The sequence below is a fragment of the Hesperophylax consimilis genome, chromosome 14, assembly GCF_061612785.1.
Source record: "Hesperophylax consimilis isolate HC1 chromosome 14, BYU_Hcon_1.0, whole genome shotgun sequence".
NCBI classification, from domain to species: Eukaryota; Metazoa; Arthropoda; class Insecta; order Trichoptera; family Limnephilidae; genus Hesperophylax; species Hesperophylax consimilis.
The window spans coordinates 33,263,212-33,271,823 of record NC_142849.1 but is presented as its reverse complement, the minus strand read 5'-3'; the positions used below and the strand labels follow the sequence as shown (position 1 = coordinate 33,271,823).

At 35.0% G+C, this 8,612-nt stretch overlaps 1 long non-coding RNA gene across 2 annotated transcripts; it reads right to left on the bottom strand.

The window, feature by feature from the left end:
* Window positions 1–3,693: 3,693 nt before the first annotated feature.
* On the bottom strand, window positions 3,694–8,016 carry LOC149418210 (uncharacterized). 2 transcript variants are annotated; one of them, XR_016303131.1, is made up of 3 exons: window positions 6,342–8,016; window positions 5,912–6,159; window positions 3,694–4,467 (listed from the first exon to the last, which is right to left on the bottom strand). It is a non-coding gene; the product is annotated as an uncharacterized LOC149418210 (long non-coding RNA). The 2 variants fall into 2 exon arrangements; XR_016303132.1 differs by lacking the exon at window positions 5,912–6,159.
* Between the last annotated feature and the right edge of the window lie 596 nt (window positions 8,017–8,612).

The following is an 8,612-nucleotide window of genomic DNA, read 5'->3' as shown; positions in this document are numbered from 1 at the left end:
TATTGAAAAGAAGTTAAGATTTATGAATGGTAAGATATTTTAAATAGTTTTGTTTTTAAAGCCTGTTTAAATTCAGCCAAATTCTGGAGATTAGTAAGAGCTGAGGGCAGTCTATTCCAGATGAGTGGGCCTGTCCGCTTCCATCCATCGGATCGCTGTTGGATCCATCCATTTCAATGACAGAATTCCACACTGACTTTGCCGCCAATCAGAGTCTCCTCTCTTCATAGATTTATCAATTGAAAAGTCTTTGTGAATATCCTTTCGACCTTTTCTAGCAGTTCCACATGCGTAGATTCCATCACTCAACAAATCTTTTTGTAACTAAATATTATTAAAAAAGTTGTCAAAGTATATCTCATGATGTTTTCCTACTAAATCTCTTGTCAAATCGTTACTAACCTGTAACCTAAACTTTTTTCTACCACATCTTCCATTTTTCCTGTATATATTTGAGATTGAGACACATACCCAATTTAACCGTTTGATTGCCAATCGTCGACTTTCGTCGATTCGTGTTTTAACGAAGATTGCCGATCGTCGATTTCCGTCGATTGCGTCAGTCGTGTTCTGATTCGCGCATGCGTCGGGTGTGGAGCTGCGGCGTTGGTAAATATTATTCTAATATTATCTTAATAGTTGTAAGATCGTAGTAAACCGTTTAAATTTCAGATTCATTTATTATTTTTTTTTATTTTAGTTAATTGAAAAAATATAACGTCGAGGGCGTCCTCTGAAATGTCTGACAGCGGGAGCGACGATTTCCACTCCTCTAATTCAAGTTCGAGTAAGAGTAGCTCTGATGAGAGTGATGTCAGTGATGTCATACCTGTGTTTCCCAACCGCAGGATGCGAATTTCCAGTAATTCTTCGGATCGTGACCAAGAAATGGAGAGTAACACCGGAAATTACTCATTTTCAAATGTACCTCCCGGAACCAATTTTTCTACCGAAAATTCTCATTTTTTCGAAACGCCTGGACTTCGGGATCCTCCTCCGCGTGATTCTAAACCAATATTCTTTAATAAAACACCGAAAAAATCATCGAAATCCTTGAAAATTCAAGGAATTTATGGGGTTTTAAAGAAATATATAGTTTCATAAAAAATAATGTTTTTTTGGTGGCATTTTACAAGCAACTGTATGAATTTTTTGGCACTCAAACGGTTAATTAGCTACTACCCACTCCTTATATTCTCTTTTGATGGGTTTCATGGACATGCACTGATACAAAAAGCTCTTTCCTTTAAATTTAATCATCGACTCGTATATGCTTTGGTGGTTACTCGGGTCATAATAATGTTTCTTTATAGCTCAGAATTCTTTTTAGCTAATAGTTAAAATACACCTCTTTCTTGGATAATAGTAAAGTCGGGACTATGGCTATTGCCTCCATGTTTTTGAGAAGCTTATAAATTTTATTCAAACACAATTTTCTCCAGTAAATGAACAGGGAATAAGCATAAGAAAATATCTGAAGGAGACCCTACATTTTCCGGTAAGTTGGAACCACTGCTCAATTACATGTATTCTTTCTCCACAAAATATTGCTATTGATGTCCTGTCCTCCAATCGTTATTATCAGAAATAATTTGCCCTGATATGTCTGGAAAAGTTTCACAAAATTCCATTGTCTCTTCCAAATCTTCTTCATCCTCAGATGGCATGGATTCTAAATCCGAAGGAATTTCATCCAAAATAGTGTCCAAAGAGAGGTTCTCGAATTCAGGAAATTTTCAAATAATTTTATCTAAAATAAAAAAAGTTAAGGTTTCTGGTGGTAACATATGGAACCACCATTGAATTGTTATAAAAAGTAGTCGACATCTCAAATTCTATCCCGTAGTGGCCAAAACTGTTTTTAATGAAACACAGATGGCGCTAGTAGTAAGCTTACAAGAGTGGTTCCATCTAAAATCTACCAGGCTTCTAGGGATATTGGTGGTGATAATTTGTGGTCCTGCTGGAATCAAAGCGTTAAATCGAATCAAAGATGATTTACAAGGTATGTGGAGGTTCTATTCAAGTTCTGTTCTTAACGAAGATTCGGGTTCTGAGGGTTATCGCTAAATATGTTCTAAATCTTGGAACTACATACAGTTGATGTTATATTATAGTTGACACACTCGCACAAAAGGTATGGAGGGGGTTAAGTTGGATAAGCTTACAGTAGGTACTTGTAGTTGTAGAATAAAATAAAAATATATGGGGAAATAATTATATCTCAAGAAAATTCATGATTTGTGCTGGTTTTTTATTTTTAATATGAACACACAGTTTATATTATAATTATTGAATGTATTATATGGTAACTACACAATAGTTAAAAAGGAGTCTTATGAATAAAAAGATAAAGACAATGGCGGCAATTCAGCCAAAATGATTTATTAAATATGTTTACAACGGGCATCTTCAGACAAGTCCGAAAATGCCCGTTGCAAGGTGAAACCAGTCCAAAAATAACAAGGGGAAAAAGTTATAAAGGATTTTGATCAAAAATAGAATATTAAAGAAGAAATATATTATTATTTGTAATAAGAAACATAATATCAGTAAACTTAATTATTTAAATTACATTTTAGAAAAAAATTATCAAAGACAATAATCAAAATTATCAAAGACAATAGTAACAATAACCAAAGCCCAGGGCAGGCCCAAAGCGGGCGCAATTGGAGCAGTCCGCTCCGTTTGCCGAATTGCCAAGGGGCTGATAATACCTAACACATCACCTTAGAGATTATTATTTATATAAACGGCGCTACACAAATATACACATCATCTGAGTATTATTGATTACAGTGATCACCTATCTTCGCGTATACAGGTTTTAACAATGTGTGCCAAAAATTTTACTTGTGTCAGGCGCCATTTGGCTCAGAGCCGGTTACGTGATTGGAATAAATATAATTAGTTAAAATATTATGACTAAACAGCGTTACTAAAAAATGAACTATTTTAATTTACTAGAAACTGAAATAAAATAGTTCATGGAAAGATATACATATAAGATATACAGGGTGTATCGGCAAGTACCCGACAAACTTTAACCAGCTATTCCTCAGCACATTTGGAGTAAAAAATGTTATGGACGCTTTGCTGTCCGGTAACATTTTTTTTCCATTAAAAACAAAAAATAAATAAAAAATCCACACTCCGTCACTGTCATTTGCATTGTTTCTCGTGTTCAACAGCTGTTATTAGCAAGTGTGTCAAAAAGTGTCCTCGCTCTTTCGTACACACTAAATAATAATAGTTAAAAATGAGACGAATGGTGCCGTGCCATTTCGTTGTGATTGTAAAAGCGCGCCAACGTAGGTACGTACGTACATTATTCAACGAAACTCGAACAAAATATTGCCAGACGGGTTTTCAAACTTTGACATGTGGTGAAAATATGAATAATAAATTTTTTATTAAAAAAAAATGTTACCGGACAGCAAAGTGCCCATAACATTTTTTACTCCAAATGTGCTAAGGAATAGCTGGTTAAAGTTTGTCGGGTACGTGCCGATACACCCTGTATACATTGCTTATCCAGCCCAAGAGGGTATAATATTAATTTTAATTTAATAATTCATTGTCAATTTTAAGACATAATGCCACAAGAACAGGTTTCAAGACATATTACATTTATATGCCGACAGAAAACAAATTAATAAAAAAAAACATTTTCTTTGGTAGAAAGCTAGTACCTATTGAAAATTTCCTAATAGGTAGGAAATTTTAAATAGATACCTACCTGTAAATAAACAATGTGTTAAAAAAAAATCTTTCATGTTTTCTTATAAACTAAAAGGATTATATATTCCATTCTTGAAATTATTTAACAAACAAACAATTTAATTTTATACATAAACAGAAGAAAAAACATATTTTTTAAAAGTAAATGTAGCGTTAAATACTAAAGTTACAATGTGACTAGTCATAAACAGATTTAAATTTTAAACAGATTTTTTGTTTTCTAATAAATTAATTTTGTCCATCCTGCCATCATAAGCAAAGAGACAGCCAGGAATTTGCAAACCACATTCTGATAATGAGAGCATTAGCTGTCTTTTTGCTTGTGACGGCAGTATAAAACATTCTCTTTCTTAAGAAATACGGTATGCATTGAAAATGTTTCCTAACCTATAAAAAAAAATGTTATGCATTCCCTATTGATTCAATCGGAAGAAGTTCCAGTCCGCTACCCGCCGGGGTAAGTTGGCATTTTGAAGACTCCCTCGAGCCACTTGGAGCTGCTTCTCAGGAAGTTATTCATGTTGCTTCCGTCGGCGGTCCACTTGGCCGCAAACGAGCTGCAGATGTGATCCGTCTTAACCTTTAAATACTTCCGGGACTTCTCCTCCGTAAAGTTGTCCATGCCGTAGTGACTCAGGAGGAACAGGAACACGGCCATCTTTTGTCCCCTTTGGTCCGCCTCACCCCGCCAGACGTTGAACACGGCACGGCGAGAAACAGAGTATCCTGAAACAAAGGAGAAATTCATGTAGTGCCCAACAAATTGGATAATATGTACCAATATTTATTTATTTAAACATGGACCCACCAAACTAAGCGATGTTTGAATTATGGTGGTAACATAACAAAAATATGAATAAATTAATATAACAACAATACTAGCAAAACTAATAATAGGTAATAACAGTAACATGTAATGTAAAAATTATTATTATTCTATAACTCCGTTCCATTATTTGGGCAGCTGTCCGTTATTGGTGGCTGACGGATTTGGGTGCCTGGACGGCAAATTCGGAGATGTTGTGTTGGATAACAGCAGAATCCAAATTATCTGCTTCTAGTATGATACAGCGGTAGAGATAATTTCATTATTGCCTTGGTGAAAGTCCGCCATTTGGAAGTATTTTTCACTTCTCTCCGTTTTAGGGGAGGCACAGCCGATCCTGCGTCACTGCACTAACCGCCACTGTGATATGTATTATATGTATGTACTAATATGAATTTCTCGGTGACTGGTAAAGTTATGAAAAGTGATGAAACAAAAACTAGATTAAATAGGTTAGGTTTATGTTAGATATTTTTCATCGCTTTTAATGACTTAATTTAACTTTTTAAAAGATGTGTTGAATTGTCATTGCGATGAGTTATCATGGAACCGTATTTCTGTATAGTTTTTGTAAATTTTCAACCTGTCATGTATTATATTTGTATTTGCCCAATAAATTCAACAAATTCAATAAATAAACAAATAAAAATATCATTATAATCTGTAATTATTAAATTACATACATTAATCCATTTAGATAAAAAAATAAGGTTTTACAATAATTGACCTAGCTAGGGTCTTGGGCAATATATTTATCACAACTTATCTTTACTTTAAGGTGGAAACACATTATTAAAACCCGACGCGACCCGATGAAACGCGATGCGTGTTGAGTCGAATCAAATGTATTGTTTTCTTATGACCAGAATCACACTATGAACATCCGACGCGACGCCATGTCGGGTGTTCATAGTGTGATTCTGGTCATAAGAAAACAATACATTTGATTCGACTCAACACGCATCGCGTTTCATCGGGTCGCTTCGGGTTTTAACAATGTGTTTCCGACTTTATAGTTTTCGTGCACTTATTAATGATACTGTAAGTTATATTCAAATGTAACATTGTCATAAAATGGCCAATCAGCGCCATTTTGTTTTTTTTACATTTGAAAGGTCCCCCCGTTGAACGCTGAGTTTATGTCCGTTTCTGCATTCTATCAAATTGTGATCTGACAAGCATAACAATGTGACAGTTGTCCTTTTTTGCAGATCAAAAACTGTTCAAAAGCTGAAGGGGTCCTAGAATCAGCGTTCAACGGGGGAACCTTTCAAATGTAAAAACATAATGGTGCTGATTGGCCGTTTGATGACAATGTTAAATTTGAATTTCAGTAAATCTCACCATAGACAATCAGTGTTTGACTTTGATGTATTTCCCGTTTACCAAAAGATACTTCGGTGGGATGTGATTGTGATTATTTTTACAGCTTGTTAATACATCATCGTAGGTAAAAGCAGAGGCCAGGCACCCTTTAGCAATTGAAGAGCATCTCCATCTTTGCCTATTTCCTTTGGGCATATTGTGCTTGCAGAATGTAAAGGAATCAACCATAAGAAGTCGACTACCACCAGGCAGAGTTATATAGGAAACTGAAAATAAATTATAATTTTAATAAAATTGGTACCTCTTTATTAAATACATCTATTTGAATTTCACTTTCGTTTTCGGGAATGAATGCATGTAAATTTTGGAAGTGCAAATTAACAAACTTCCCGACATTCGCTGGGGCTGAAACTCAGCAGTTAATATAAAAAATAAATGTCAGTCCTACCCGATTGGCATATGGCGAGGTGGTAGATATGCTGATGATGCGGCGCTAATTGCTAACAGTATGGAAGATCTACAGTCTCTCGTGTCTAGGATGAACGAAGTATGTATGAAGAATTAGTTAATGATCTTCTTCTTCCTAGCACTATCCCAACTCATTGCCTAGGTAGGCTGTTGGGGTCGGCTCTTCTCGTTCTCAGGTTATAGCTTCTTCGGTTCTGAGTGTCGCTTTCATCTAGGCCGTTTCTTTGTAGGATTTTGGAGCATTGGGTCATCCAGGAGTTCTTTGGTCTACCTCTGGATGACTGTCTTTGAAGCTCTATAGACATTGCCTGCTTCACTGAGTGGTCTGGTGGTCTCCGTCTTATGTGCCCATACCATCTTAACTGTCGTTCCTCTAGCTTGAATGAAGAATTAGTTAATGATGAATGTAAGTAAGTCTAAAGTCATGGTGTTTGAAAGAGAGAGTACCAAAACAGTGTGCAATATAGCTGGAATATATCTATGTTAGGAAGGTAAAGGGACATAATAGGAATAGCTGCGCAATCTTTCTCATACAAAACTTAAATTTGGATTTGAAGTCAACTTGACCAAACTAAATAATATTTTTGTTTAATCAAAAGGTATAGCAAATATCTATTACGGATATGCTCTACTTTATTTATTTGTGTTTTAAATTATGAAATATAGGCCATTAAAGAATTTAAATTTTCATGATTTTAGGAGCAACATTGACAATTTTGTTGTGAGTTAACACTAGAAAGACTGTAGCCGTCATTTTATGAGTAACACTAGAAAGATCGTAGCCGCCATTTTGTGAGTTAATACTAGAAAGACCGTAGCCGTCATTTTGTGAGTTAACACTAGAAAGACCGTAGCCGTCATTTTGTGAGTTAACACTATAAAGACCGTAGCCGTCATTTTGTGAGTTAACACTAGAAAGACTGTAGCCGTCATTTTGTGAGTTAACACTATAAAGACCGTAGCCGTCATTTTGTGAGTTAACACTAGAAAGACCGTAGCCGTCATTTTGTGAGTTAACACTAGAAGGACCGTAGCCGTGATTTTGTGAGTTAACACTAGAAAGACCGTAGCCGTCATTTTGTGAGTTAACACTAGAAAGACCGTAGCCGTCATTTTGACGATATCTTGCTTAAAGTTTTTTTGTATTAATCAGTTTTTTTTCCATGGTTCTTGATTTAACGACTATGGTGAAAAAAACAGGTACGTATCATATTATACGAAATATAACGATTAATACCTACAAAGACCGCCGCCGTCAATGTGACGGTTACGGGTACTATGCGGAGTTTGTTTACAACCTTTTTCCTCCAAGTTTACAACACACCCAATTCAACCTCACAAAATGAAAGTACTAATCTGTCCATCTCTTTCTTTCGGTATTGCATATCATTCGTACTCGATCTGTACGTTGATTGGTTTCTGTCTTTTGGTGTCAGTTGTTAGTATTCTATCTTATGTTGATATCTGCGCACATATTTTACAAGTCACTGAATATTCGTTTCGTTTGTGTTTTTGTAGATTATATTCTACGCAATTCTACCGAATTAAATTATTATTGTTTTATTTATTTTATATTATACCAATTACACTCGCATGTGATCAGCCGTCAATATGACGGTCGAGGTCTTTTATAGGTATGGAGCATTACCCGGTCATTCTAGAATGTATCAAAATAATAATTTTGCCCAACCTACCTACCTGACAAGTGATAAAGTAGGTAACAAAATTATTTAATGAATTAATAATTCTTTATTTGAAATGTGTTTTTCTTTTATTTCAATGTTTGACAGATCTAAATCTGAGTAACTAATAATTTGGTAATTATTTACCTACGACTACCGTTTGAGAAAATATTCCGTACGAGACACTATTTTGACACACCGATTTCTCGCATAGTTCGCATTTGTTTGTGTAGTGGCAGTGTAGGAAACATGAAAGGCATAATCGGCATAATAGACAATTTTTCGAGATCGCTAGACACGCACCCGTTAATTGTTAGGCGATCAACTTTGATACCAAACATCAGATGAATTTAGTTTCTTAATATTTAAAGGTTTACTACGATTTTTTTTAAATAAAACGTTTTCATTTTAGGTAAGGTTGGGTTATTATAGGTTATTACAGGTTAGATTAGGTTATGTTGGATTATTATATGTTAGATTAGTATAGGTTAGGTTGGATTATTATATGTTAGATTAGGTTAGGTCTGGTTGGATTATTATAGGTTAGAATAGGATAGGTTAGGTTAGGT